Genomic DNA, 27,956 nt, shown 5'->3' on the forward strand with positions numbered 1-27,956 from the left:
CAGCTCGCCCAGGGTCCCACGGTCGTGGCCGCGGGGGGTAAAGTATAAAAATGACAGCGTGTGGAAATCACAGTCTCTCGCACAGGCCTGGGCCCTGAGCAGGGCAGGACTGGGTCACGGGGCCCCAGGCAGTGGGCGAGGAAGGGACGGCAGCCTCTGTCACCAGCGAATCTCCGGGAGAGGCCCCGAGGCCTGCGGAACCCAGTTCAGCCCGAGGAAGCCCCCCAGAACAAAGGCTCGGGCCGGGAAGAGGCCTGGGCTGTCCAGGGATGTGGGTTCATTGCTCCCACATTTCTGCGGGACACCCCCCGCAAAGGGGCGTCCCCTCCCAAGGCCACGCCTGAGCTTTGGCAGGTTTTCAGAGCTGGGTGGGGGCTGCTGGCCCCAGGCAGCGTCCAGGCCCCTCAACCACAGCGGCGGCCACCTGAGCCTCCCCCGCCTCCCATCGGGTCCCCCGATCTGGCCCCGCCGCCGCGCCCCCACCCCAGGGCCCACCCCCACCACACCCATCTTGTTACTACCCTCCTCCCAGGCCCAGGACCCAAACTCCTCCCCTCCCCCTCTTCCTTATCTCTTTTCTAACCTTTTGCATTTTTTTAGTCTCATTTCCTGTCAGGTTTTGCATTTCCCTCCCCCCACCCCTCCCAGTCAGTGACACACTTTCTCTCCTTTTCTCTCTCCTTTGCCTCCACCGGCCTCCCGTCTGTCCGACTCCAGCCCAGCCGTGCGCTGGCCCCTTCCGGCCCCGCAGCCCCCGGGCGGGCGCCCGACTGTGCGGGCGGGACTGAGGGCCGGGCTCCGGGGGGAAGCCGGCGGCCTGCACGGAGGAGGTGCCCACAGCCGGCAGAGCATGAGCGCCCCAGGTAGGGGCGGTGGCCACGCGGGGGAGGGGGACGGGGTGGGAGTGGGGGACATGCTGGGGGAAAGTGCGGGCACCGCTGTGGAAGTGACTGGGGTGGGCAGAGGGGATGCGAGGTTGCGGGGCTCCCCAAGCGGGGACGCCTGGGGCAAGGCGGCTGCGGGGGGTGGCGGTGGGGGTCAGCCCGCAGCGCCCGGCCCCCAGGCCTCTCTCCCGTCTTGTCCTCCTTTCCCCTCTGTCTGGTCCCTTCCAGACCCTCCTCTTTCTCACACTTCCCACCTCCCTGAGTCTCCTCCGTGTTTCTTTCTGACCGTCTCTGAGCGTCCATCTGGCAGAGTCCCCAGCCCCTGAGAGAGGAAAGGGGTGAAGGAGGGTCCAGCCGCGGAGGCCGGGCTGGGCGCCCTTCTGTGCATCTGCCCCAGAGGAGGAAAAGAACCTTTTCTAACACCTGAGAGGACAGGAAGTTTCCAGACCACAGCCAGGCCTGACTCAGAGGCCCCTGAGAGCTGGGCCCTGGGCCTCCAGTGGGGTGGGAGCCAAGGGCAGCGGCTCGCCGAGGGAATGAGCGGGACCGTGGCAGGGCCCATGTCCCCAACAAAGCCAGATGGAGGGTGAGGTCGCCTCCCCCACCCCCGGGACACTGGCCCGGCCACGGGCAGCGCGCAGGGCGGGGGATGGGGCCCTGCCGTGGGGCCACCAGGAGGCAGCTGTGCCACAGGGAGCGGCCCGCGCAGCCGGGGCAGCCGGTGGGGAAGGGTGCGTCGGGGCTGCAGCATCCGTCCGGGCTCCTGAGTGTCAGCTGGGGGCTGCCACACACTCGGCCTTGGACCGGACTGGCCTGTGTGCCCAGCCTTCTCTCAAGCCTCTGGTTTGTACTTGAAAACACTCCCCTGACCTTTACGGCCCCTGCAAGGATAAGGTTGCCAACCTGGCAGGGAGAAGGGAGACGCTGCCCAGTCACTGGACCAGGAAGCCTGGTGCCGGCTCCACGTGTCGCGTGCGCCAGGGTGCGCACGGGCACAGGTCCGTCGCTTGCTCCACGCCCGCGCTCGGTCCTTCTGAATCTCCACTCCTCTCCGCCCGCGGCAGCTGCACAGTGATGGCTCCGCCCGGGCCGGGGTGACCTGGGGGCGGGGACACCTGGCACTCCGCCCAGCAAAGCAGTTTTGCCTGTGTCGATTTTCTCGGCACCAATATCAAACCAAAGGCTGGGGGCCCACCCGTCCGAACCGGCTCGAGTCTGCACAGGATCGTCCTTGCAGTGACTTTTTCAAATCGTGAAACCCACACTGCATAAGAGTGAGCAACTCCACCTCTTGCACGTGTCCGGTGCCTGGACATTAAGCACATCCGTGTTGTTGTGTGAGCGCCCCCGCCATCCACAGCTCCCACCTTCCCAACCCGAGACTCTGAGATGCTCACACTCCCCGGCCCCGCCCCCGGCCCCGCCCTCTGCTTTCTGTCTCGGCGTCTGACCGCTCTAGGTCCCTTGGATCAGAGGGACCGTACAGGACATGTCCCCCTGCGTCTGGGCGATCTCGCGGAGCACTGTGACTTCGGGGTCCGTCCCCATCGGAGCAGGGGTCAGAGTCTCCCTGCTCGTCAAGGCTGAGTGACCGTCCCCTGTCCGGGTGGATCCCGTTTGGTTGTCCCTTCACCCTTTACGTGATCTTTGACAAGGACCTGCAAACCTAACTCTTCTAAAGTTGATGGCCCTCGTGAGAGCCAGCCGTGGGCACCCTCCAAGGGACACTGTGGGGGGCGCGGAAGGAATGTGAGGCCCAGGCGTCGCTAAGCAGGGGGTGCCGTGTGTGTGCTGGCCAGCGTGTGACTCAGACCCGCACGGGGCAGGAAAACTCTCACGCAGAGAGGATGGTGGCGGGAGGCCCGCTGAGAGACGGCGGGCGCCCCCAGGCTGGGGCGGCGCCCCGGGGCTGCCTCCCGGCGTCCTCCTCCTCTGCTCTCCTACGGGGCGCCTGTCCGCCCCCGGAGGCGCCTGCTTCGGGTCTGGAGGCGCGGTGGGTGGTGGAGGCGGAGGGCGCGCCTGTGAGGACAGCCCCCGGTGCCGCCTCGGGCGGGACAGGCCAGGCGGAGTCCTGCCGTTCCGGTCGTGGGGACGAAGAGGGGCGTCCCACGCGGAAAACCGGAGCTTCCTCACATCAGCTCAAGAACGGCCTCCGCTTGGTTTGGGGAACGGAGGCGAACCCTGACATGGCCTGGCTGCTGTTGTTTCACACAGCCCGATCGCGAAGACGTGTGTGACCACAAAAGCCAGGCCAAGGGGAGGCGGCAGTAGGAGGTCCCCGCCACCTTCGGACCGGAGGCCGTGGGGAGAGCGGAGGGCGCGTGGCGCTGCGGCCCGCGGGCGCGGGCTCCACGTGCCCCCGCTCGTCCGTGCTCGGCCTGTGCCCTGGGACAGGCCTGCCGCCGCCTCAGCTCTGAGAGTCGCTCCTCCCCAGTGCAGTCAGGGTGCGAATATGGATTATTTTCAGGCTTGTCAGTTTCCCAAAGCATAGAAAGGAAACACGAGATGTGACACGTTAGTGCCTCTGCTGTCACTCCCGAGCCCCGGGGAGGGCGAGGGCTGGACAGCGCGGTCCCCGGGGGCTGGCCGGCGGCCCCCCACCCCGGCGCGGCGGGCTTGGCGGCCCCAGCCCCAGCATGACGGGGAGGGGACGTCCGCCCTGCGGGCGCCCCGCAGTATCCATTGCCCGGCAAATGCAGGAGGGGGTTTCCACTCTGGATCAAAAGGACAAGGAAAAGGCGACTTCCGTGAAAGCCCCTTAAAACCGTTTCTCTGTTAAAGGAGACTTAAACGGCCACCTCCCCCGATGCCAGGCCCCTCCCTGCGACACGACACGCAGGCACAGCGCGCACGGGGGGCGGCGGGGGGGCCCTCCCCCAGCTGCTCCCGCTCTGGGCCAGCGGCTTTGATGGGGCGGCTTTCGGGGGTTACCCTTTCCATTGCGGTTTGCTCGGGGCTCTGAGGTTACGGTCACCGTCCAGTTTGTGGAACGGGCGTCGGCGGCCCAGGGACTCGGGCCCGCTCCGCCCTCCTCTGGCCGTGGGGTCCGGCTCCCCGCGGCAGGGCCGTGAGTCGTGGCTCCCTGCCCCCCGCCCCGGCTTGTAGCGTGGGCGCAGCCGCAGGCAAACGGGGTGGCCGGACTGGGTCGGTGACGCAAGAAAAGTGGAAGAGGACAGGGCCCTCCACCAAAGGTTGCCGGCTCCCGAGCGAGGGATTCTACCCAAAGACAAGCGCTTGCAGGGTGTGGACAAAGAGCGTGAGCGTCGGGGTCAGCACGCTCACTTACAGCTGCACGGGGCGGGGGCAGGCGGGGGCGGGGGGGGGGTGTCATACAGGGGGCAGGGCGGAGGGGGGGCGCGGAGGGGAGCAGGAGCTCTCCTGCGCCGACCAACGGTGAGTAGTTACCAACGTGACAAATGAGTAAGCCCGGGGCCCGGGAACTCCCAGGCCCAGCTGCACCTACCCATCCAGTTTTGGACACAGATGTAAATTGTCGCCTTGTTTGCTGTGGGGGAAAAGCTGGGAGCCACACAAATACCCCGGAAGGGCAGCGTCATCCTTACAGTGGGATTCTATGAGGCCACTAACGAGATGGAGATGGGTCTTTCTAGGGTACGGATGGGAGTTTCTAGAAGGAAACGCCGGCACATGGAAGACGGAACTGCTTCTGGTCTGATGTCTTGAGAATGGGGCTCAGTGGCTTGGTCCAAGGGGAAGAATTTTCGTATTTATTTTGTGTCCTCTCTGGTTTTTACCACGAGCACGTACTATCTTTACGAGTAAGAAGCAAGCAGGAGACGCAAGGTTAAGAAGAGAGGAGCTGGTGGACGCCCCCCGCCTTCTGCTGCCGGCCATTCCAGCTTCCCTGGTTCCCGCTGGAGGCACACGGTTTCCTGCGGAGCCACTTCCGGCTCCAGCCAGGTCGCAGCAGGAGGAGTCCCAGGGCCTCGGCGCTCCCACTGGAACGCAAACCCGACTGGGGGAGGCGCGGCTCCCTCCATCCAGAGGCGGCGCACGGCAGGCGTCCCAAGTCCGATGTGCTCCGCGGATAGGGTCCCCCCGCCCCCCGCCTGCCCTGGAACCTCACAGAAATGGAATCGCACGCGTGCTTCTCCCGTCTCCAGCTCGAGCTTCCTTCACATTGCGGGTAGCGGTCGTCTGAGGGTTTTCCATGCTGCGGGACTGCGTTGTACGGATTTACCACGGTCTCCTATCCATCCTGCCGTTGAGGAGCGCCGTGGGGTTGGCGGTTCCGGGCTGCTGTGACTCTCCTTGTAGCCAGGACCCGTGTTTTTAATCAGAGGGCAAACAGAAGCGCCTTGGCAGCATTGTCTGGGGGTTTGTGATCGGTCATGTCCGTGGATGAATGTTGGGAGGAAGTAAAAGCACCTTTTACCAACATCAGTGCCCCATTCCCTGCCACTGAGAGGATTCTGTGATTCACTGACGTTTTCTCAGAAGAAATGGCCTCTTTTTAAAGGGATCCAAGCACAGCTGGTTCGGGGTGAACGTTCGGTTGAATAATAACGATACCTCACACTTCTCTCCAATGCTCCTGCCTGCAGTTCTCGGACGCTTCTTGAAAACCAACATGTTAGCCTCTGGGGGGGCCCAGGGGCTGGATTCAAGGTCACCCCTGCTCGGGGGTGAAGACGGAGGGCGCGGAGGTCCCCCACCTTGTGGGAGTCCTCCACTTTGAAACGCGTGGCTTCCGCCACGCTCAGGGGAGGTGCTTCCCCGCGGCCTGGAGACCCGTGGGCGCTGAGTCCGGGGAGGCCGACGGGCGCGGGGGGAAGTGGCTTCGGCAGGAGGGGTGGTTTTCTGTAACCGCCCCGAGTCGGGAGACCACCGGCTGCAGCAGGAACAGGGGGCGTTCCCCGCGACTGGAACTGTTGCTTTTCCTTCTCAGGTGTGTGCAGCCCCGGAGCCAAAGCTTTGTCTCCTACCGCAGCTGCGCTGGGAGGCCCTGGACTGCGGGCTCAGCATAAGGCCTCGGGGAGACACCGTGCGGCACGTAACCGCGTTCCCCCGATCTCTTTGAAAGTGGCGTCCACCCACCCTGTCCCCCACGCAATGGCCTCCACGGCCAAGCCCAGCGGTCCACTCTTCGTCCGCACGGGGCCCGACGCAGTAGCGTCGCTGGGCGCGGTCCACACCCCCTCCTGCTGGAACCCGGTCCCTGCGGCTGGGGCCCCTCCGCTTTTGTTTCTCCTCCTGTCTGCGGACACGCCCTCCTCGTCTCTCTTTTCTGATCCCTGCGTCTCCTCGACCTCTCAGGTCCATGTGCCTGGGCCTCTTCTTTCTTTGCTCTCCTTCCCAGTTGACCCCGTCGGATCCCGCTGCTGTGAACGTCACCCTGTGCTCACGATCCCCCAGTGCGTGTGTCTGTCCCCGGCCCCGAGGCCCCTCTTGAACCCTAGGTGCTAATAGCCAGCTGTCTCCACGTCCCTGCCTGGGCTCATAGGAGATCCAAGATCAAACTTCTGGTTTCCCCACCCTACGTGCTCCCTTCCATCCTACCTGGTGCTCAGCTTAAAACCTTGGCCGGTCCCTGGATGCCTCTCCTGGGCACAAGGCCGTGTTCCCGTGCGCCGCCCGGAAACCCGTGGGCCCTGGCCAGGTGGGGCGGAGCGTTGTCCTCAGGCCTGTCGGTGCGTCTTTCGGCAGGGACTCGCTCGCCCTGCTCGTGGGGCACATGGCGAGGTCAGGGCCGACGTGGCCGCGTCCCTTCTCCCCTCTGATCTCGGCTTCCTCGTACGAGCTGAGGTGAGGCACAGGGCAGGTGGCAAGCGGCTTTTGTCCCCAGGGCCCGACCCAGGCCGGCAGGGACGGCTGGCTGGAGGAGAGCCGGAGCTCTGTGAAGAGAGTCCGTGATCGATTGCCCATGTCTGCCGTGGGCGTGAAACCGAAAATTGAAGCCTGGTGCCTCCGATTAGTCATCCCCGCCCTTGCTCGGCGGGACCAGGAACCCTCCAGCTCTAAAAATCCATGATTGCGCCGTGACCTTGAGCAAATCACTGTCCCAAGGTTTTGTTTCCTCACAAGCGAGATGGAGATAAATAATTCCTGCCTCCCTACCACACAAAATTGCTCTGAGGAGCATAGGAGATAGTGGGTGAAAAACTGCTTTGGAAATAACAAAATGTTCTATAAATGGGAGGCTTTATTGTTATTAATTGACCTCGCTGGTCATGAATTCCTGTTAGTCACGCCTCCCTCGGAACCATCTCACTGGGCTGGGCAAACGCTTTGCTTTCACTTTACCCTCCCTCTGCGAGACCGTGGCATTCAGGCGCCCTGGGGACAGTGGGGGGGGGGCCACCGTGGAGGCTTGGAGTGGGGCGCACCTTCTTGAACGACCCCCGCCGAGCAGGGGAAAGGCCGACGCTTCCCCCAACGCCTCCCAGCCCGCCAGCCGCATGCCCCTTGCAGCCTCGGCCACCGTCCCCCCTACTGCGCGACGCTTCTGCCAGGAGGGTGGGGGAAATCTTCCCAAAGTCAGTTTCTGTGTTCTGTTCTGGGTCTTCCTTACGGTCCGGAGCCACAGAGCCGGCGAATGCTCTGGGGGGGCAGCCGGGGCACTGGCCCCCCGGGGTGTTGCTCACGCACCTCTGGCTCGTCCCTGGAGCAGGTGCCTGGGGACCCAGTGGAGATAGCCAGATGCCTCTCTTTCTGCTACCTAATGAAAAACAACCCCCCTGCCTAAATCGGCCAGTCTCCCTGCTTCCACCGGGAAAGCCGCGAACGCCCCGTGTTTTTGCCAAAACCCCAAACACGTCTCCGTTTGCAGCCCCCTCTAGGCGTGAACTTTTCCCAGAGACCCAGGGGAGCCATCCGTCCTCGTGTTACTTGGTGTAAGCAAAGCTTTGGGGCATTTCTTCTTGCCAGTGGTACAGTCTGAGTGGGATTCATTGCTCAGGCTCTTATTTATTAGCGAGTATGTTTTATTGTAATGCGTTTCATTTCCTTCTGTCTTTTACTCTGGGCTTTATTCCGCGGCCTTTGTCATGAACAATGTTTGGTGCGGTATGAAATGAGAAGCATTCAAAACTCTTCTAAGACATAAAGGGATTTTTTTTTTTCTGGTTTGATTTTTTTTTTTCTAGTGGCAGAAGAATAAAGGACTTGAGTTTCCTGTAGGACTGGAAACAGTGAATCAGATTTTTGTTTTGCTTCGAACCTGAAAAATCTCGGGCCGGAGCTGAGGGGCTCGGGGCAGAGCGGGTGGCTGTTTCGGGGTCGGGGGCAAGGCCCCTACCAGGCAGGCCCTTTCTCAGAGAGGGGGCGGCCGCCCACGGCGCCTGCTCTGAGAGGGACAGAAAGGCGACCTGAGTCACCACGCCTTTGCCTTTCCATTCCTTCGCGGGCCTTTCAGTGATTCAACACCTGGTGTTATTCACAGAACTACGCACGTAATGGGCGTGGGCTCTGCCTCCCGCCAGCCACACGACCCCGGACCAGCCGCTGAACTTCTCTGCTGCTCGCCTGCAAAGCAGGGACAGCAGCGTCCTTCTCACAGGAAATTAAACCAGCTACCGTCCAGCGAGCGCCCAGCCCATGGGGCGAGCATGTCACTCTGGGACACCCATCACTGGGCGTGGGCCGCCCGTTAGCGCGGTGACCTAGAGCAAGCACCGAAGGGTGCCCTCCGAATCGGAAGTCTGGCGCGACCCACCTGCCAAGCGCTTGCTTGTGCTCCTGGTGTGGTCCCCATACTCCAGCATCCGCTACCACCATTATCCGCTTCTTCGTGGGTCCCAGTGCCTGCCGGTCACGGGCCCTCCGCTCAGCGCTCGGGGTAGAAGGGTGAACTGGCTCCCCCGCCGCGAGGCTGTAGGCGGTGAAGGGGTTGTCAGCGGCGAGAGGAAGCACTTGTGGCTAAGGAGGCCTACAATGGAGGCCGGCGGCTCCAGGGAGCCGCGAGGGCCTCCCAGAGGGGGCGGCTGGGATGAGGCCGGGGCACGCCAGGCTCCGGGCAGGCGGAGAAGAGCCAAGGCCTGTAGGCAGATGCTGCACGGTGCCGGCCGGGAGGCGCACTGTGTCCGTTGGGAAAAGTCCTGAGGTGGTGGGGCCGGGGGAGGAGAGGCCCCGAGAGCCCCCAGAGGCTGCCCTGGGGAGGCCGAGCGCCGGCCGCTGGCGGCTGGGGCGGGGGCCGCCTGCCAGGACGGGGGTGCGGGGCCGGAAGGTCGCAGTCGGCAGCCAGGGGAGCAGGCGGGAGGCCCGAGGCAGAGGCAGGGCCCCTCTCACGGCGCACGGGCCGGGTCGGATTTATTATTTCAAATACACTTCACACGGAAGGGTCACATAGACAGGAGACACGCACAAATCCCCAGTGGGAAGCTCAGCAGAGATGTCCACTGTCTCCTGCACCCAGACCCAGGAGTGTAACAGGGCAGCTCAGGAAAGGACAGCGGTGAATCATCACAGTGGCTTTACCATGGTACTAATTTAGGGTATAAGGGTGTCCCGGACAGTGCGTGGGACGTTCACGTGTGTGAACAATACTGGCTGTTAAGTCAGAATGCCTGTCGGCGTGGGCACCGTGGTCGTCCGTAGTAGCTCTCAGGCTTTTATTGCCTAGAGGTCCGCTCTATAAATATTTCATGTTTTATCTACAGGCTCACTGATGACTGGTGGGGTGGGAACCGTTCGGGGCCCTATGAGGGAGGCTGCGCGAGCGTCTTGTTCCCACCTTTGGGAGACACTTGATGGTGCTCCTGCCCAGGAGCGGGCTTGCTGGCTCTCAGGGCACGTGTGCGTCTGGCTCCGCCCAACCCTGCTGAGCCGCGTCCCCAGAGCCTCACGGTGGCTGCGCCCAGCTCCACGGCCCACGCAAGTCGCGGGCGCTCCACGCCTCTGTTCACGCCCACTTTTGTCTGTCTCTTCGTTTTAGCCACGCCGGTGGGTGTGCAGTCAAAACAAATAATTCTGAGGTTTGAATTTGCATTTCACTTGTGACTAAGTCGGGCACCTTCCCCCGTGCTTGCTGGCCACTCGGACCCCCTCTGGGGAGCCTGGCATCCTGCCGGCTTGTCGCGGGTGGCTTTTCTCATGGCGGTCTTTTCGCTGAGTTGTAGTGGTTTATGCACAGCAGGTGGGAGTCCTTCGTCAGGTGGATATATTAGAGGAATTTTCTGCAGTTTATGGCTGGCCTTTGAACTCTCTTAATGGAGTCTGCTGATGAACAGAAGGTTTCGTTTTAATATGGGTTTTTTCCCCTTACGGTTAACTCTTTTCTTGAGTCCTGTTGAAGAAAGATATGCCTACCCCAAGGTTTGTGTTTCCTTCTTAAAGCTTTATTGTTTCATTTTTCACATTTAGATGGATAATTCATGTAGATTGGATGCTTCCTTTTCAATCTACGTTATGAAAGTATAATTTACATACAATCAAGTGGACCCACTTTCAGCATGTAGTCCAGCGAGTGTGGGTGAACATATCCCTGTAACCACAACGCTTCCCATGATGCGGACGTGTCCGTCCCCCTGTCCCGTGGGCGCCGTCCCTCTGCCGCTCACGCTGTGGTCCGGGGGCCAGCACATGGCCTCGCCTGGGAGCTGGTCCCGCCCACGCGCTCTGGGGCCGCCCTACACGCGCTGAATTAGAATCTGCATTCTCACAGGCCTCTCAGGCACTTTCCGTGCACGTTAAAGGCAGAGCTACCATCCGAGTTCCTTTGGAGAAAGGTGACAAGCCAAAAATGCTGTTTCCGTTGTTATAAATAGGATGGCCTGAAGCAAGGCAAGGAAGAGATAGATTATTGAGGTTGGGAATAGACAGGAGGGAGAAGGATGGAGCTGGGGAGTTTTGAAGTCGCTCCAGGAGCGCCCGCCGCCCCGGGGCCTGTTGCTCAGAGGAGTGTGAGGACAGTGTGCTGTGCTGCGTCCCAGCTCAGCCCGGCTGGTCCCACCGTCTTTCGCCCCAGGGCGCCCTGCAGCACCCTCGCTGGCAGAACTCAGGTTCCCGTGACACACCACCAAGCGAACTGGCCCCTGGGTCCAGGGCCCCCGTGGGACCCAGGGCCGAAGTGGGAAGGAGCGCGAGGGGAGGGCACCGGCAGACCCCGCTCCCTCCCGGTCTCCCCGACACTCCTGGCACCCTGTGTCTGAAGTCCTGTTTGACCCAAAAAGTTGAGGGCCCCCCCCATCCTGGTTTTGCCTTTTTCAAAGAACCACACCCTAAAGCTAACAAGCGAAGGTGGGTGCTCTTCAGGCTCGGCCAGCAGGACCACCCCTTTCCCATCTGCGGACGGGACCGGTCGCCCCTGTTCCCAGAGACACTGTGAGTGTTAAGTAAAGGGCCGCCGCGGGGTGTGGGGTTCCTGGGCGCAGCCGGCGAGCGGGGCCCAGGGCGGGTTCGGAGTCTCCCGGGGCTGGCTGCCCGGGCGGGCTCGGGCATCTGCCCAGGAGCCACGCCAGCCTCGGCCCCTGCCTTTGCCCGGTCAGGCCGGCGGGGAGCTGGCGTGGGAGCCGCTCCAGAGCCGAAGCCCCTCAGGAGGCGTTAGGGGCTGAATTATTGCCCCGAAAATTCATATGTGGGTGTCCTGATGCCCAGACTCTAAACATGTGGCAGTACTTGGACACAGTGCCCTTAAAGAGGGATTTAGCTAGAAGGACGTCACTAAAATGGGCCTCACCCCGCGCGGCTGGGGTCTTCTGAAGAAGGAAAGGTGAGAACACAGGCACAGAGGGACGGCCACGCGTGGACACAAGGAGACGGTCCCCTGGAGTCCTGGTAGTCTAGAAGTCAAGGTCAGAGGTCTTGGAAGCAACCAGCGCTGCTGAGACCTTGGTCCTGGAATCCCAGCCCCGGGATTGAGAAAAAAGGAACTTCTGTGGCTGATGCTTCTGGTCTGCGGTGCTGGCGTGCATGGCAGCCGGAGGGACGCGCCTGCGCCCTGCGGTGCGGAGAGGCGGCGGAGCCCACGGCTGGGGTTTCACTAGGCACTCGGGGATGCGGGCGAGCTCCCGGCATCTCCGGGCTCCGCTCCCTCTGCGGTGCATTGGCGTCTATCGGACACGCTCCCGTGACACATCAGCCATGCGCGGCTTCAGGCCACGCCGGGCGCCGAGCGTGCTGACAGCCCGGTTCGTCATGGTTGGCATTTACGATCCCTCTCTTGGGTTTTCATATTAGTCCCCAACTCCGTCTCCTCCCTGGGCAGCCGGGGAGGCCACATAGCTTATGGTCCAAACCAGGACACTTGGCTCTGATGACCGACCACACAGGAAGTCAGCTCCCTGGGGCGTCGTCCCTCGGATTTTGGCGCATATGCGGGTTCAAGTGACCGCCAGGGTCTGAACGCTGAACAGCACCATCGCCCCGACAGCTCCGTCGCACCGCACCCTTGCAGCGCCCTGCCCACCCCCCTCCCCGGCACCGCCGGTGTGGGAACGCACCAGCATTCTCTGTCTCCAAGAACCTCCTGGCAGCGCAGTCCCCGCGTGGAGCCCTTGAGGCCGGCCTCCTGCGTCCAGCACGCCATCTCCGAGGTTCACCCACGGTCCTGCGTGTCTCAGTCGCCTGCTCCCCTGACGGCCCCGCAGCATGCGAGGCGCACCGCGCCGTGTCTGGCCACTCGTGGCGGACATCTGGGTGATTTCCAGGTTTGGGTGCTTAGGTGCAGCGCCGGTATAGACGTCCGCGCGCAGGCCTTTGGGGGAACAGCCTTTCCGTTTTCATGGGGGCACGTGCCTGAGCGTGGCTTTGCCGGGTCAGCCTGTAACCAGCTTTGTAAGAAACCACCCGGGGCGGCTCTCCAGAGCAGCGTGCGCGCGTCGCCGTCCAGTCCGCAGCGGCGCGAGCATTCCCCGGCTCCACCTGTCCCCCAGGGGTGGAGCCAGCAGAGCGTTCCATGTCGGGGGATCAGCGTGTCGGGACATCTGGTCACGGCTTCGCTTGGCGTGTCCCTCGCAGCTAACGAGGGCAGAGCATTCGTATATCACTCTGGTAAAGCATCTGTCCAAGTTTTTTGTTTATTTTTAAATGGGGCCGTTTTTCTTTTTTCCTTAGGGCTCACTTTTGAGTCCCTTTTATGTTCTGGATACAGGCTCCTCGTCAGGCAGGTGATGAGCAGGTGCTCCCCTCCCCCCGTCTGCGCATGTCTTCTTCCTTCTTTATCCAGGTCTTTTGCACAAGAACATTTTCAATTTTCAAGAAGTGCAATTTGTCCATTTTTCCTTCCATGAACTGCATTTTTATTGCCCTGTCCAAGGACTCTTGATCTAACCCATTGTTGCAAATGTTTCCTGTTTTCTTCTAAAAGTTTTCCAGTTGCATGTTTTATGCTTAAACATATGATCAGTTTTGAGGCTATTTTCACACAAGGTGTAAGGTGTATGTTGACACTCTTTTTTTCTTTTTCTTTTTCTTTTTTTTTTTTTTTTTTTTTTTTTTTTTGCATAGGGATATCCCGTTAGCCCATCATAATTTATTAAAGACTGTCCTTCTACAAGTAACTTTTGAAACTTTGTCAGAAACAAAATCAGTTGACCATGTTTTCATGGACCAGTCTCTGGGCTCCCTGCCCCTTCAACCTGTGCTCTCATCCCTTGGCTGCTGGCGCTTTGTAATAGTTTCAAAATCAGGTTTTCAAAATTGTTTCGACTATTCTAATTTCTGTGCATTTCTGTGTAAATTTTAGAATCGGCTTGTCCCTATTAAAAATCCTGCTGTGGCTCAGTGGACTGAGCGCCGTCCTGAGAACCAAAGGGTCTCCGGTTCAATTCCCAGGCAGGGCACAGGCCTGGGTTGCGGCCGGGTCCCCGGTGGGGGCGCACGAGAGGCAGCCTCACACTGATGTTTCTCTCCCTCTCTTCCCCCCGCCTTTCCCTGTCTCTAAAAATAAAAAAAGAAAGAAATCTTTTAAAAAATAAAAATCCTGCTGTGATTTTTACCAGACCTGGGGTAAATGTATGGATAGGTTTTGCAAGCATTCACCTCTTGGCCACATTGCGTTTTTAAATCCACAAACACGGTACATCTCTCGTTCACTTAGGCCTTTGATTTCTTCGTCAGTGTTTGCTCAGCACACAAACCCGGAGCCTGTTTGGGAAGATTTGTACCTGAGTTTTTTGTTCTGTTTTCTTAAGCTCCTTTACAATGAGCCAGGGAGCTCTTGAGAGGAAGAGGCGGCGCCCGGCACGGATGGCCCCAGAGTGGTCCCAGGCGAGGCGGGCAGGGCCGGCCGCGCGGGCCTCAGCCGTGAATGGCTTTCTTAAAGCACGAGGCTCAGGCTGGACACAACGCCTGGTGGCATCAGACCCTCGCCACGCACAGTGTGGCTTTTATCCCTTTTTTTGAATCCTCACCCAAAGACATTTTATCATTGCTTTTACAGAGAGAGAGAGGAAGTGAGGGAGAGATTGAGAAAGTAAACAAGAAAGAGAGAAACATCGACATGAGAGAGACACACCCATTGGTTGCCTTCCACGTGTGCCCGACTGGGTATCGAACCCGCAACCCAGGCCTGTGCCCTGACTGGGAATCAAATCTGTGACCTTTCGGCCTGCGGGCCCCCTGAGCCCCACCTGGCCAGGCATGTATTTTATTTGTTCTTATTTCCAAAGATTCACGCATGCAAGCATTCTTTTAAAGTTCTCGAGGAACGGAGCCAAAGCCGTGGTCTCTCTGACAGCGTGTCATCGATCCTGGGCGTCTGCTGCGGAGGCCAGTGCGGACCGGCGGCCGTGTCGCTTTCGCGGCGTGAGAAATTAGCTGCAGGAAGACACGCTTTAGTTTGGGGGCATCATGCAGCGCTTGTTGTTCTGCACCCTTTTCCCTTGGAAATCTGCCCTGGAGCGCTTTCCGCATCCGAATAAACTCCAGCCCATTTGTGACACCTTCAAGGCCTTCACGGCGTGAAAGCTCCGAGTTTAACAGGATCGGTCCCTGTCGAGAGCATTAGGGTTCCTGCCGGTCCTGCTCTTCCTTGGCTGCACACGCCTCTGTGCAGAGAGTGGCCAGGTCTCCCGACGAGGGGCCCACTTGGAATTGCCAGGAGTAGGGTGCACATGCTGTGTTAGATTTTCCCCCACGTTGTCTGGACCAGTTTGCATTCTCACCAAGACAGCAGGAGAGCATTTTTCTCCCTGCACCCTTGCCAAAACTTTATATTCCCAGGATTGAAAAATGTGGCCACGCAGGTTGCTAAAACGTGCTCAAGACGACAGGAGCTAACGCTTACCGGCGGCCAGCTGTGTTCCAGGCACAGCTGCGAGGGCTCTGACCACGTCTGTGGACGCGGGCGACCCCACGGCGGGCAGCCCTGTGGGGTGGGGCCCCTTGTTTTTCCTGCTCAACAGCGGAGGAAACTCAGGGTCAGAGTGGACTCTCGCTGTTGGGACTGGCTCCTCGATCCCCCCTGAATTCGATGGTCACGTCCCAGTCGCAGGTCACGCAGACCCCTGTGTCCTGCGGGTCTTCTTCCTTCCTTCCTTTCCTACGACGTTCCTTGTCTCTTTCTTGGTGCTCGGTGCAGTTTTTATCTCATACATTGCGAGTGTGTCCCTAGGCCAGAGCTGGCACTTTCAGCTCGGTCGCGCTGCGCCCCGTAGCCCGGTTTGATTACGCCGGACTCCAGAGCATCTGGAGCTCCCCAAGTGGCACTAGCTCGCTGCGCCTCCTTAGGAAGGCTTCCTTGTCCCCAGGTCATAGGCATGCTTTAAATTCATTTCTTCTAATGGTTTTGGAGTTCATTACTTATTTTGCAAGGCATAACCTATCTTGAACTTCTCTTTGTAAAGGAGCCAGGTAGGAATATTAGTTTCTCCGAATTGTTAGCAAATCACCGCAGCGGCTGTTGGATACTCCTTCCGGTCTTTCTGTTGATTTGCCACGCCCCCCCGACTGTGCACCAGCCTTCCGCACGTCGTCGAGCTGCCGGGTGGACTTGAGCTCGCTGATCTAATACCTGTTTCTGTAACCCAGTGGCCTGTGGTCCTATAATGTGTTTTATTCTCCAGAGAGATACACATCGATCTTGGATAGAGCCACCTTGCTGAACTCTCGTTAGTTGTCGTAGTTTATGGTCTCATTGTTGTTCCTTTTTAAATAATTTTTAATTTGTATTTTTGGTGTATAGGTTGGAGGTAGTACTTTTTCGTGATTTTTTAAATTTTTATATTATTATGAGCAAGTGTGCCATATGTTATTTCTGCTTCCCATTGTTGCTTGAAGTGTCTTTTGTGGCCTAGTGGATTTTTGTAGAATTTCCATGTGCGTGTGAAACCCGTCTGCGCCCCCGTCGTTGGGTACAGAGCTCTGTTGACCCATGGGAGCAAGCGTTCGTTATTTTCACTCCTCTGATCATGCATATTTGTCCCCTTCTTGGGGGCTTTATGAAGCCTCTCTCTGCGGCAGCGACTTGGCCGGTTTCTTCTTGCCTATCCCGCGGTTTGGCTTCGCGCGCGTCGGCGCCGGGCTGTGAGGCGCAGGGACATTCATGGCGGCACCGGTCCCTCGTCGGGGGTGCCGATCTCCCTTGGCCCCTTTTGGTGGCTTCCCCTTGCGCCCCATTTTCTTGTTAACCCTTTTCTACTGGCTGCGCTTTATGGCACATTGGACTTACTTTTAATGTCCTTAATCATTGTCATTTGTGTTTCTCATCGTTTCTTCAGCTTCCTGCCGTTTGTAGACTTGATCGAGGTTTCTTTGTTCTGTTGCTCCTGTGATGGTTTGCTCATCACTGTTCCTTATTGATCTTTCGCTGAGAGTTGTATTCATTATTGAAAGTGGATTCCCAAAGTCTCCAACTGTGACCTCAGAGCAATTTCTCCTTCTAATTCAGCCAATTGTTGCGTCAGATACCTCAGGGGCTCTGTTGTTAGGTGCATATATGTTTGTAGTTGTTGCATTTAACCAATTTATTGGCCCTTTCATCAATATATAATGTCCTTGTTTGTGTCATAACAATTTTTACTTAAAATCTATTTTGTCTGATACTAGCGTAGCCCCCCCGCTATCTTTGGTTACTATTTGCACAGAATAGCTGTCTCCCTTCTTTATTACGACCCTCTTCTAATGACCTCGTTTTACCGTGACCACCTCATTAAAGACCTTATCTTCAAGGACACCTGACATTCTGAGGGATGGGGGGTTGGGACGTCCACGTGGCTTCGGAGGGCGCAATTCAGGCCACAGCAGGCAGTGCCGTTGTTTGTTGTGTCTGTTTCTTCCCCTTGGGGTTTTGTCCTTTTTGCCGATGGACGTTGTATGGTGGTGGTTTCACTGCAGGCCTGTAGACGGTAAACATTTTGAGTCCTTGCATGTTTAAAAATATATATATTTTTTTCCCTGGAGTCCCTATTTAGCTGAACATAGAATTATAGTTTAGAGATTCTGTTTCCGGGGAACTCGGGAGGCATCGCCCGCGCCTTCTCCCCAGCACCGCCGCGGGCCGGCGGGCCGCTCTCCGTGGGCCGTCTGCGCGGTCTGCCAGCCTTCGGCCTCCCTGGAGCCTGGCGTTCTCGGCCTCACCGCTGCGTGAACAGACGCGCTCTCTCCCCCCACACCTTCCAGGCGCTCTGCGTGTCCTTCTCAGCTGAGGACGCTTGTCTTTGTTCAGTTCTGGAACTTTTTTCCTAGAATTCCTTTGAGCTTGCCTCTCTCCGCTCCTGCATTGCCGCCCCCCGGGTCCCCTGCTAGGGAAACGCTGGGACGTCGGAGGCTGTCCCACTTCTCCCAGCTCCTCCCGCAGCCCGCCAGCCCGTTTTCCTGGCTCCTGGGAGAGCTGCTCCATTCCATCCTCCGGCTCAGTTAGCCAGCCTTGAACTCGATCCGTTCTGCGCCTTCCGTCCACCTGCTGACTTTTGCTCCAGGGGTGTCTCAGGTCTCTGGGGGTTGGGCGGTGTCTCGTGCCTCTTTCTGAGGACGTCCCGTGTGCCTGTTCAAGGGGTTGTTCTGCTGCTCTGTCAACAGATCCCGGGGCGGGGGGAGGTCCTGTTTGTTGCGCTTGGTTGTTTCTCTCAAATGTCAGGTGTCTCTTGGTGAGGGGACAGTACCCGCACTGGGCATTCTCCGCAGCCGCCTCTATCCCCGGCAGCCTTTCTGTGAGAGAGACAGAGAACCCCTGCGCCACCTGGCCTGCTGCACCCCCACCCCTCGCCCCAGACCCTGCCCCGGTGCCGGACCCCAGGCCCATGGGCGCAGCTCCCACCGGTGGGGAAGGAGCCCCGAGGTCTGCCAAGGGCCTGCCAGCCCAGCTGCTCCCGTCCCTGGCAGGACTCTAACCCCAGGGTCATATCTGTGTCCGGCGCTTTCAAGCTTGGAATTGGCCTTTCTGTGGCGGTTCGGACTGAGGTTTTCTCTTTCAGCCTCAGCGAAAGAGTCCACTGGGTAGGGCGTGGGAGATAAGGGAGCCTGCGTCACATACAGCTGTCCTTCGTCCGATCTTACATTATTTTTTTAAGTATCCATGTTACATTATTGGGTCACGTTAAAAAGACAGTTAATCAAAAGCCCAAGACTTCTTTCCTTTTTCTTTTCTTTTTTCCCTTTTTTCCCCCACAAGCCTCGGCCATGCCAGCTCTCCCCTCTCCTGTCCTTGTACGCGTTTTTTTTTAAGGCAAATTTCAAGCACTTTACTTAAATTTTTACTGAATTCCATCTGCGGTTTGGGCCTTACATACATTCTTGCCTGTCAAATCTCTGTGAATAATGATGAGTGCATTTATCATGTTCGCCATCTCCTCCAGCTTTGTGGGACGTGACCATGGGCTAAGATTCCTCTCCCGGTCCCCGTGACCGCACTGCCAGAACCGGGCGCCCAGCAGGGCCCCGCGGCAAGGGCGTGGCCTCGCGCCCGCGGCTGGCCCGGCTTTATTTATTTATTCAGCCAGCGCTCTTGAAGACAGAGCTGCTGCCGCTGCCCTTTAGATGATGCTGTTCGACAACTTGTGAATTCTTCTGTCGGGAGAGACCGTCTGCCCAAATCCTATTACCTTATCTGCAAGGTTATCAGAGAAAACTGGTCCGAAGCTCTGGCAGGATGTGCCGTGGAGCCTGGCGGGTCAGCACGGGGAGCAGGCTGTCTCTTGACGGCTCTGGCACCCATGGCCCTCACTGCCCCCAGGAATTCTCGGGGGAGGGACTCCAGGCGACAAGGGGCGGGAGGAGTGTAGAGAGTTGCCCGCACGCTCCCTCTAACAAGGGAGCGTGTGGGTTCGATGCTTTGTCGATGGGACCCAGCTGGCCGCAGTGCCCTGTGGGCGAGGGTGGGACTTTGATCTCGCAGACAGAGAAGTGCCCTGCCCATCGCCCGGTTGCTGATGGGGGTTTATCAGACTCTTGGACCCAAGCCCAGGCCCCTGCACTGGCCACGCTCCCTGCCCAAGCGTGGCACCCCCCACCCCCGCCACCATGTGGGAACGGGCTCAGAAAATGCCATCCTCTGAAATGCCACCTGACAAGAACGGAGGAGAATGAAGGAAGAGGTCCCCCAGCGCAGGCCTCCCACCCGAAAAGATGAAAGGAGCTGGGCGGCCGGGGTGACGGGTGCTCCCCGCACCTCCCCGGGGGACACCGAGCCCACACGGAACTGGACGCAGTGCTCCGCTCTTCGTGCTGATGGCTCCGTGCCGCGAGGGGGCATTCCTCCCGACGTGCTGTGTGCCTGCGCTGTCCTGGGGGAGCGAGACCCGATGAGACAGACACGTCGCATTTTCCAAACAAGCACAGGAAGCCCTGGTGTGGACGCAAGGCCGCCACCCTTCTCCAGGTTGAGGGACAGGGTCCTGGGATGGGGCTTCGCAGAGAATTGGGTTGGCCAAAACGTCTGTCTGCTTTTTCCCCTAAAATAAAAGGCACGTTTTTTGTTTTCACCACTCACCGCTGATTTGGATGCCTGGAGTGTGTTGGCCGTCTCCTGCGCGGTATAACCTGGATTGTTCTCCTTGAATGTCTCCATTTGATCACTATCAGCGTCAACTGGCCGACCCGCCCGTGGAGCATCGTCCAGTGAGAAATCTCCAGCACGAAGCTCCGCGAACCACCTCTGACACATTCGCTCAGTCACAGCGCCTTCTCCATACATTGCAGCAATGTTGTTTTGGTTTCATCGGCATTTTTACCTTTCTTGAAATAATAAAGCATAATATGCCAAAAATGCTTATTTCCTTCCATCTTCCATATTCAAGTGGCCACACAAAAATTCACCAATTTCGTTTTTTTAAAACGCACGCTGATATGACAGTTGTCACAACACAATCTAACAAAATTATTTCAAATAAAGGTAAAGACAACTAAGTGCTCCTAGAGCCATCTTACAGGAAAAAAACAAACTTTTTGGCCAACCCAATATATCTATGCCTGCGAGTTGCTTCACGGAACAGGGGCCCGGTGCTCAGACACGCGGGGGGCTGCCTGCGGCGCCTCCCCGGGAGGGTCGCGGGAGGAGGGTCCGCCAGCGAGCCCTGCAGATTTCCGATCGATTTCACCGTGCCACACACCCCACTCCGTGTTTGGGGGGGGGGGCGGGCGGTTGGTTTTTTGTTTTGTTTTGTTTTCGGTTAACCGCACTTAGAGGGAGATTCTGCCCGGAGGAGCCTGCCCTCCCTAGCTCTCTTTTTGAACTTGTCCGTTGTGCGGGCAGCCGCTCCTTTACTCTGTCAGACGCTCAATTCACTGTCGCCAAATCTCTTGGCACAACTTCTTAACACAGAAGTTTGCCATGTGCTTCCTTATTCCACACGAGTGTCCCCCACGCACTGCAAGCCGCTTGCAGGGAGGGCCGCGCCTGCTTTGTCCTCGCTCTGAAGCAGGTGCAGCCCCGCACCGGCGTGCCGCACGTGCTTTGCGGGCTTGGCCTCGTTCTCCGGGGGGCAGGACTCTGTCCCGAGCCGGGTGTTTCCTGAGCGCCCTGCAACAGGCCCGGCCTGAGCTGTCCCTGCACGTCGCTCCGCTCCCTGGCCGCAGGCCTCCCGCCAGACAGCGCTCCGCGGGGATACCGGCCTGTCCCTTCGGCGCCTCTGCGCTGGCTGCGCTCTCTGCCAGGCCCCCGGCCCCCGGCCCTGGTTTAGGTGGCTGCTTCTCGTCGTCTGGGCCTTGAACGGAGACTGACAGGCCTCCCCGACCGCCTCGTCTACGGGCCCGTTCCTCTGAGCGACCCACATGGCGTGTTGGCACCTGCCTGCGTCTTTCCTGGCCCTGACCCCACCTGCCATTGGAGGGATTTATGGAACCCGCTCTGCGACAGCACCGCGCTGTGACCAGCACCTTGCTGAGGCTTTCACGCCTGTCACTTCCTGAGGCCTCCGCAGCCCTGGTTCCCTCCGCGTTACAGGCAGGGAAGCTGAGGGGTGCCGACCCGCGGCCAGACTCAGGGCCTGCGGTCCTGGCGCAGCGAGGGCAGGGGACCCGCCCGCCTTGAGTTCCCAACCGGCACGTGTTGGTGCCACAGCCCGGGAATCGCGATGCTGAACAAGAGAAGCCAGGCACAAAGGGCCACGCGTTGTATGACCCCGTCGATAGGAACTGACCAACGGGGAACCCATGGAGACAGGAAGCAGGTTGGGGCGGCAGTAGCCGGAGGGGCGGCGATGCCCACGTTCCGAAACTAGACGGTCGCACAACCTGCGGGCACAGCTGAGACACACGGGGCTGTGCGCGCGCTGCAGTGCATGTTGTGACGTGTGGGTTCGCTCTCCGCTGAAATAAACACACAGACGTGGTGCTGAGGGAGTGCATCGCACGGAGGCAGACGGAACTTTGTCCGGCGCGGGGACGACGCCCGAGTCGCTCATTCCTCGCACGTTTCCGCGCACCTGCAAACACTCTGGGCCATTTGCCAGGCGTCACGTTACTGCTCTGAGCACGACCTAGGGGGTCCCTGACCCCGCTGGGGTCCCGCGGGGCAGACCGGCGGTCATGCGAGGAAATGGCGAGGCTATGACCCGGGGCAGGGCCTCTTCACTGTGAACTTGGATAGAAGCAATTACATCTTTATTCTCACAGACTCTAATGAATATTTAGCATTTCCTTCAAATTATGGATTCAGGCGACATGCCCTGTGGTATCCACGGCACTTTAACTCTGTCACCGACAGAAAGCACAGCGGTTTCCGCTGCAGCAGACATCTCCGCACGCTGTTTGCACAGCCCCGCTCTGAACCCAGGGAGGTGTCCGACCCCGGGCCAGGCACCGTGGGCTGCAGCAGCGAGGAAGCACACGCACAGAGAGAAGGCCGCAGCGTTTAAACTATTGGTTAACTCTGTGTCGATCAAATGGGCTCCCTGTCCCCATCTGTGTGTCACTTCATGTTAAGCAGGACTCTGGAAATGGCCGCAGGCACCAGGTGGATTTAGCCAAGCTCCACCCCCTGGGGAAGGGCTCCTGCCTCCGGTGGCTTCCCAGGTGGCCCCTGCAGAGGCGGGTAAGGGGAGGGCAGCCCCAGGGCGGCAGGGAGAGGCCCGGGTGACCGTGAAGGGGCAGCGGGAGCGGCGCGCGCCGTGGCCGGCCCTCCGCGGGCCCAGAGCAGCGCGAGTCGCCGTGCGTTTGCCCTGGACGGAGGGCAGGTGAACGGGCTTCGGGGGCCCTGGGAGCGAGGACGACGTCTTCCGAAGGAAGCGATCCTCCGAGCCAGCGCCGGCCGGTCGCGCTGGCCTGGGAGGGCTTGCAGCTGGAGGGGGCTCCGAGGAACTTTCGGAAACACGCAGCGGGGGTCGGCGGGCCCTGCTCGGCCCGTGCGGCGTAGCGGGGCGCTCGGCGGCAGGGGGTGACAAGGGGCTCCACGCGCCTGCGAGGAAACAGGCAAAGGGAGGCGCGTTACGAATGGCGTGTCAGCCAGAACTGTAAGGTTCTGGTTTTATTGGTCTGTGTCACAACCTTAATGTCACTTAAATGTACTTGGTGGCGTTTTTTATTATGGTTTTCCCTTCTTTCCCCCATGGCTGTTAATATTTCGTGTCTCGGCTCCCCAGTCTCTGTTGTCACCCCTTATCTATTACTGTCACCGCCCTGCCTGCATGTCCTTGGAGGGGACTCTTAATGCAGCTGTCCCGGTTAAAGAAATTCAATGTGATTGAACTGCAGCGAAGAATCAAAATCCAGATCCCTGAAAGGGATGAATAATAACGAGGTATTAGAGCACATTGGTTATTTATTACCGGCAGAAGGCAGGAAAACATTAGCATGGAAAAAGCTGGAAATTAATCACAGCCGGTGATAGGAAACCTGAAAAAGTCACCTCCGTCTCGTCATTCCCGCGGTGTCCCCGGTCTGCGCCGTCCTTCCTTCCCTGAGGGGCTCGCGTCCCCGCGGGCCTGCCGCGGGCGCAGATGGGACTGATTAAGCCAGAAAAGCGGCGACTCTCCCGTCGCCTAGTGTTTAAAAGGGGGCGGCAGCGGAACACACGTGTGCGCGCTGACCTCAATTCTGGTCCCGGCCCCAGCGCGCGCTCGCTCGCTGCCACCTCAGACGGGGGCCCCACGTCCCCAGCCTGCCAAGCGGACCAATTCTAAAACCTGCCTCGCAGAGTCGTCCTGGGAGTTAAGTGGGGTGCTGCCTGTTTGCGTCTGGTCTCATGGCCAGTGGCAGCGGTGGGGGCCGACAAAGGGTCCCTAGGCCTTACCACTCAACATGCTGTCAGAGGGCCAGCATCCCGTGGAAAACGCAGAGTCCCAGGCCCGCCTCTGAGCCCCCGCGCTGGAGCCCCCCATCAGCAGGATGCCCGGGGAGAACGCGGGCGTGCACGTTTGAGGAGCGCGGGTGCAGCGGTTGCGCGCGTCCGGAGAGGGTCTCAGTGAGCTGGAGAGAGGGGCTCCGTGCGACCCCAAAACCAGGAAGGAGGTTCGCTCACGTTGAAGGAATTCATGGAACAGTTGAGCCAGAAGGTGCCCGGGAAGCCCTTGAATCCTCCTCTTTACAGACAGGGAAGCCCAGGTCCCGACGGCCACGGAGCGTTTGCCCGAGGCCACAGAGCGGGTGTTGTGTTGTTGTGGCATAAAAACCGCCCCAGAACATCATGACCTAGAACAAGAGCGATAAGCAGTTCGGCTCAGGGCTCCGCGATCTGAGCAGAGCTCAGCGGCCAGCACGCATCCCTGAGCTGCTCCGCCAGCTGTGCACCCCCCGGGGCTCCGGGTCCTCTCCCGAGAGGGCACGTGGGCATGGTGGAGCGTCCCAGGCGACAGGCAGTGGATCCGCCTGTTCCTGTGGCTCAAGTAGCTGCAACAGACTCCTGGGGAGGAGACGTAGGCCCCACCCCCCGATGAGAGGCGTGGCAGGGAACTGTGCGGTGGCATCTTAAAACTGCCACAAGGTAGCCTTTCAGAAAGCTGGACTTAAAACATAGATTGTCCAGCACAGAGCTCTCCGCAATTCCAAGTGTGAACTTCCCTCCCTTCTGTCCTTGGGGGGAAATTAGACCCTGTCCGCTTGATTCTACATAACAATAAAAATAACCCCACCTTTTTGTTCCGTGGTCGAGCTGAGCACCCAGGCCTAGGCCATCCCTGCGTCCCGGAGAGACCCCCGGGGGCTGCGTGTGGGGGGCTGGGTTTTCACAACGGCGGGGGTTGCGCAGCCTGGGGCAGCTGCCCTGCCGCCAGCCTGGTCGCCTCAGGACTGTCTCCTGGGAGCACAATTCCGCGACGGGGCCTGGCACCGAGCTTCCCTGGGCCCTGCTCGCTGCTCCCTGCTCGTCCGCCGGCCCCGGGGCCTTGCCCTGCCCTCCACGCTGGTGGCCGCGGGGCTCCTGGGCTTCCTGGCCTTCTTCTACCAGAGACATGCTTTTAACCATCCCAGAAACTCCACCAGCATGGTTATCATCGGCCTTATTTTACAGGGAAACCAGTTACAGACCACCGAGAGGTTCCTAGCGTAGAGAGGCCAAGGCGGGGGTCGCCGGGGGAGCAGGGTGGGCTGAGTGCCGTGAAGTGCTCACCGCTGCCGTCCGGCGTCAAGCAGAGTAACGGCTCTGCCCTGCTCTTTCTGGCGGCTTTCCCTTCACCTTCTCTGCCGGGACTCTGGGCCCTTCCTCATCCGCTCGGCCTTGGAGAGCAGCAGTTGTCGAGGGAGCACGGAGCTGGCCTCTGAGCAGGCCAGAGGGCCCAGGGCCTTCTCACAGGCCCAAGGAGGGGACCTGTGACCCACGTGCCCACGGGAGGGGTCTCGGCCCCCTCCCTGGCCGAGCCCGCTTCTCCGCTGCCCAGGGACCGGGGCGGGCGGGGGCGGGGGAGCTCGCAGGGCGGCAGGTTCCGCTTTGCACAGTAGGCCTTCCCCTCGGCCCTGCGTCTCCAGGCTGGCTTCCACGGCGACTTCATTAGCAGCAGGCTGCTAATTAAATTTCATATTTATGATCAGAAAATAAAATCATTGGACCTTTCTGAAATAGGGTTTTATGAGCTTTGGCTCCAGCAGCTGAGTCAGCAGTCCAAGGCCTGCTCTGTTTAGAACTGGGGTTTCAAGGCGAAGATAAATAAAGCAAACAACGCCGGGGGTGGGGGCGGAGGGGAGGCTCCAGAGGTCGCGGCGGCCTGCTCCTGGGTGGGTCTGGGGCAGCACAGACCTGGTCCCTCTGGTAGCAGCAGGGGACAAGGAGCTCTTGCCAGCACCCCGCGGCTCGGAGGGGCTGGGGCTCGGGGCTCACACACCCGAGCCCAGAGTCCACGTCGGGCCTGTTTTGTCACCAAGGTCTCGAGGCTCCTGGGGGGCTGTTCTAGAGAAGCCGCCCCTCACCCACAGGCTCAGACTCCAGCTTCCCACCAGGTGCGTGTACAGGAAGCGCTGGGTCACCACTGCCTTTGACGTGTGACTTAGCTACTGCCGCCTTCTCCAAGGGGTCTCAGAGCACCCTGCGCTCCGGGGCCCAAAGTGACCCCTCCTCATGGTGGCTGCCCATGAGAACTGGCTCCTGCTCTTCGACGGTGGCAGCGCCCCTGTGTGTCGCCCTGGGCCAGCCCAGCGGAACCTCCTCACCCAGGCATGGGAAGCTGCTCCACCTCATGTCCCCGATGGGGGGCATTCTGGAGTCGGAGCTGGAAGGGACGTCGAGCCCCCCTGGGTCTGGCGCCGCTCGCCCCTGCCCCTGGCGCGTGGCTGGGCGTCTTTCCCCTGAAGCGCCCTCCCCCTGAAGCGCCCTCGGGACCGCGCAGCCCCCTCCGCTTGCTGTTGGCGAGTCTGAGCTTCCTGACGGCGTCTCTGCTGCCTCTCCCGCGGGTGCGTGGGAGGACCGGCTTGCTGCGTGGGAAGGAGGCCAGGTGCAGGGGTGAGAAGACGGGATGGTCCCTGCTCCGCCCCGAGCTCTGTCTGGGCCTCCGCATTCGACACCTCCACCTCCAGACCTTCTCCTGCACCATGCAGACAAAGTGACCTGTCCCACAGGGCGGCCACAGCGGCCAGGGCAGGAGAGGAGGCAGCGAAGGGCCCGCCGAGGGCACAGAGCGAGCCCGGGGCCGTCCAGGGGGGCTGTGGCCCTGCCAGGCGTGCGTGCTACCTCCTGGGACTTCTGTCCCCTCGGCCGGCAACCGTGGTGCGGGCGGCCAAGGGGCACTCACAGAGCCCCCCAAGCCTGACAGGCCACCACCTTGTGCCCAAACCCGTAAGCCTGAGTCTCCCCGCCAAGCTCCTGCCCTTTCATTCGCTTTGGGGACCCACGCAGCAGCAGAGTCCCGCCAGGCTCAGCGCACACCGACCCCAGCACCGGCGGCCTCTGTCCCAGCTGTTTGCTCGGAAGGAAGGGCTTGTGCTCCGGCAAAGATGCGAACGAGGAAGTCCCAGGAAATGCATCTGGGAAACCACCCGAATGTCCATCAACAGGGAGACAGGTACACACCCCGGAGCCGGAACCGAGGAGCAGGCTGCGACGCCCCGCCGAGCACGCCCCGCCGAGCGCCGAGCGCCAGGCCCAGCTGCGGTGCTGCCGCCCGGGCAGAAAGCGCGGTCGTGGTGCTTTGGGTGCGGGACGGAAGGAGAGGGCCTGAGGGAACCTGCTAGAGCGGCGGCCAGGCTGATTCCTGGACAGGGGTCTCCTTTCAGGGGTGTCTTCTTTTTCAAAACTCACTGAACCGTGTGCTGAAGATGTGTGCAGCTTGCCGATCATACCAAAAGTTTTTTAGAAGAGACAAGGGGCCAGCAGGCTCCCTGAGGACCACAGCGGCCTGGGGAGCCAGGGGGATCAGGCCGACCGGTCAGCCTGGGCCGTGCGTGGGGCCGTGGAGCGTGCGGCGGGAAACTGGGGTCCCGCCGAGCCGGGATGGAGGGGACCTGCTGGCTTCTAGGAAAGGGGCGGGGCCAGCCTCTGTGGGCCCCTGGGCGTGCGGGGCGCACCGCCTGTGCGCCCGCGGCGCTCTCCCGCTCTCCCCCTCTCCCGGACAGTGTCCAGCTGCAGGCCTGCCAGGGGATGGCGGGTGGCCTGCGCTCTGTGGACGGAGGCGTCCGAGGCGTCCGGAGGAGATGTGCGCGGTGCTGTGCTTGGCTCTGGGCACCCGTGGGGAGGCTGTCAGAAGTGCCTTCCAGGGATGTCCTAGGCCCCGCGCCTCCCACCGCGCGGCTGCCCCGGGCGCAGTTCAGCCGGGGGACCGCGGTCTCCCGGGCGAGGTCCGGCACAGTGGCAGGGCGGGCAGATTGGGGGTGAGTCTGGGCTCCTGCCCAGCCCCCGCTTCTCTGTCACCCCTCGGGGCCCCTGCTCTTCTCCCAGCCTCTCTCCTCCATGGAAACACCCACAGCCTCTGCTCAGAACTAAAATGAAAAGGGAAGTAGAGCAGCCCACCCCAGCCCCCACCTCTGCCCCAGCTAAAAATAGAGGCGGTCTCAGAGTGGGGCGTGTGGGCTTCGGGGGAGGCCGCTGCTCTGCAGCCGGCGTCTGCTGGGGCCTGGCAGGCACCACGCCGGGGGAGAGGGGCCTGCGAGGCTTCAGAGAGACGCCGCGACCCGGGCAGAGCTGGTTTGCAAACCCGTGAGTACAGTTCCCAGGTGGACGGGCCTCTCTGAGGCGGGCGTGTGCTGAGGTAGGGGCGCCCCATCCTTGCTCAGAGGGAGCCCCCTGCACAGGGGGGCGGCTGCGGGGGACCCCCCCCCCGCAATCTCTCTGCCGTTGTCCACACCACGTGCTCTCCTGGCTTCACGCGCGTCCCTATT

General features: G+C 60.3%; 1 protein-coding gene across 1 annotated transcript in view; it reads left to right on the plus strand.

The window, feature by feature from the left end:
• Positions 1–802: 802 nt before the first annotated feature.
• The window catches only part of CARD11 (caspase recruitment domain family member 11), a 71,148-nt gene continuing 43,994 nt past the window's right edge, over positions 803–27,956 (plus strand). Inside the window, exon 1 of the mRNA XM_054561818.1 lies at positions 803–863. The gene's annotated coding sequence lies outside the window, so the exon portion shown is untranslated. The remainder of the gene's footprint in view (positions 864–27,956) is intronic.

The sequence above is a fragment of the Pteronotus mesoamericanus genome, unplaced genomic scaffold, assembly GCF_021234165.1.
Source record: "Pteronotus mesoamericanus isolate MK-2021 breed Mesoamerican mustached bat unplaced genomic scaffold, CSHL_Meso_final contig_1, whole genome shotgun sequence".
NCBI classification, from domain to species: Eukaryota; Metazoa; Chordata; class Mammalia; order Chiroptera; family Mormoopidae; genus Pteronotus; species Pteronotus mesoamericanus.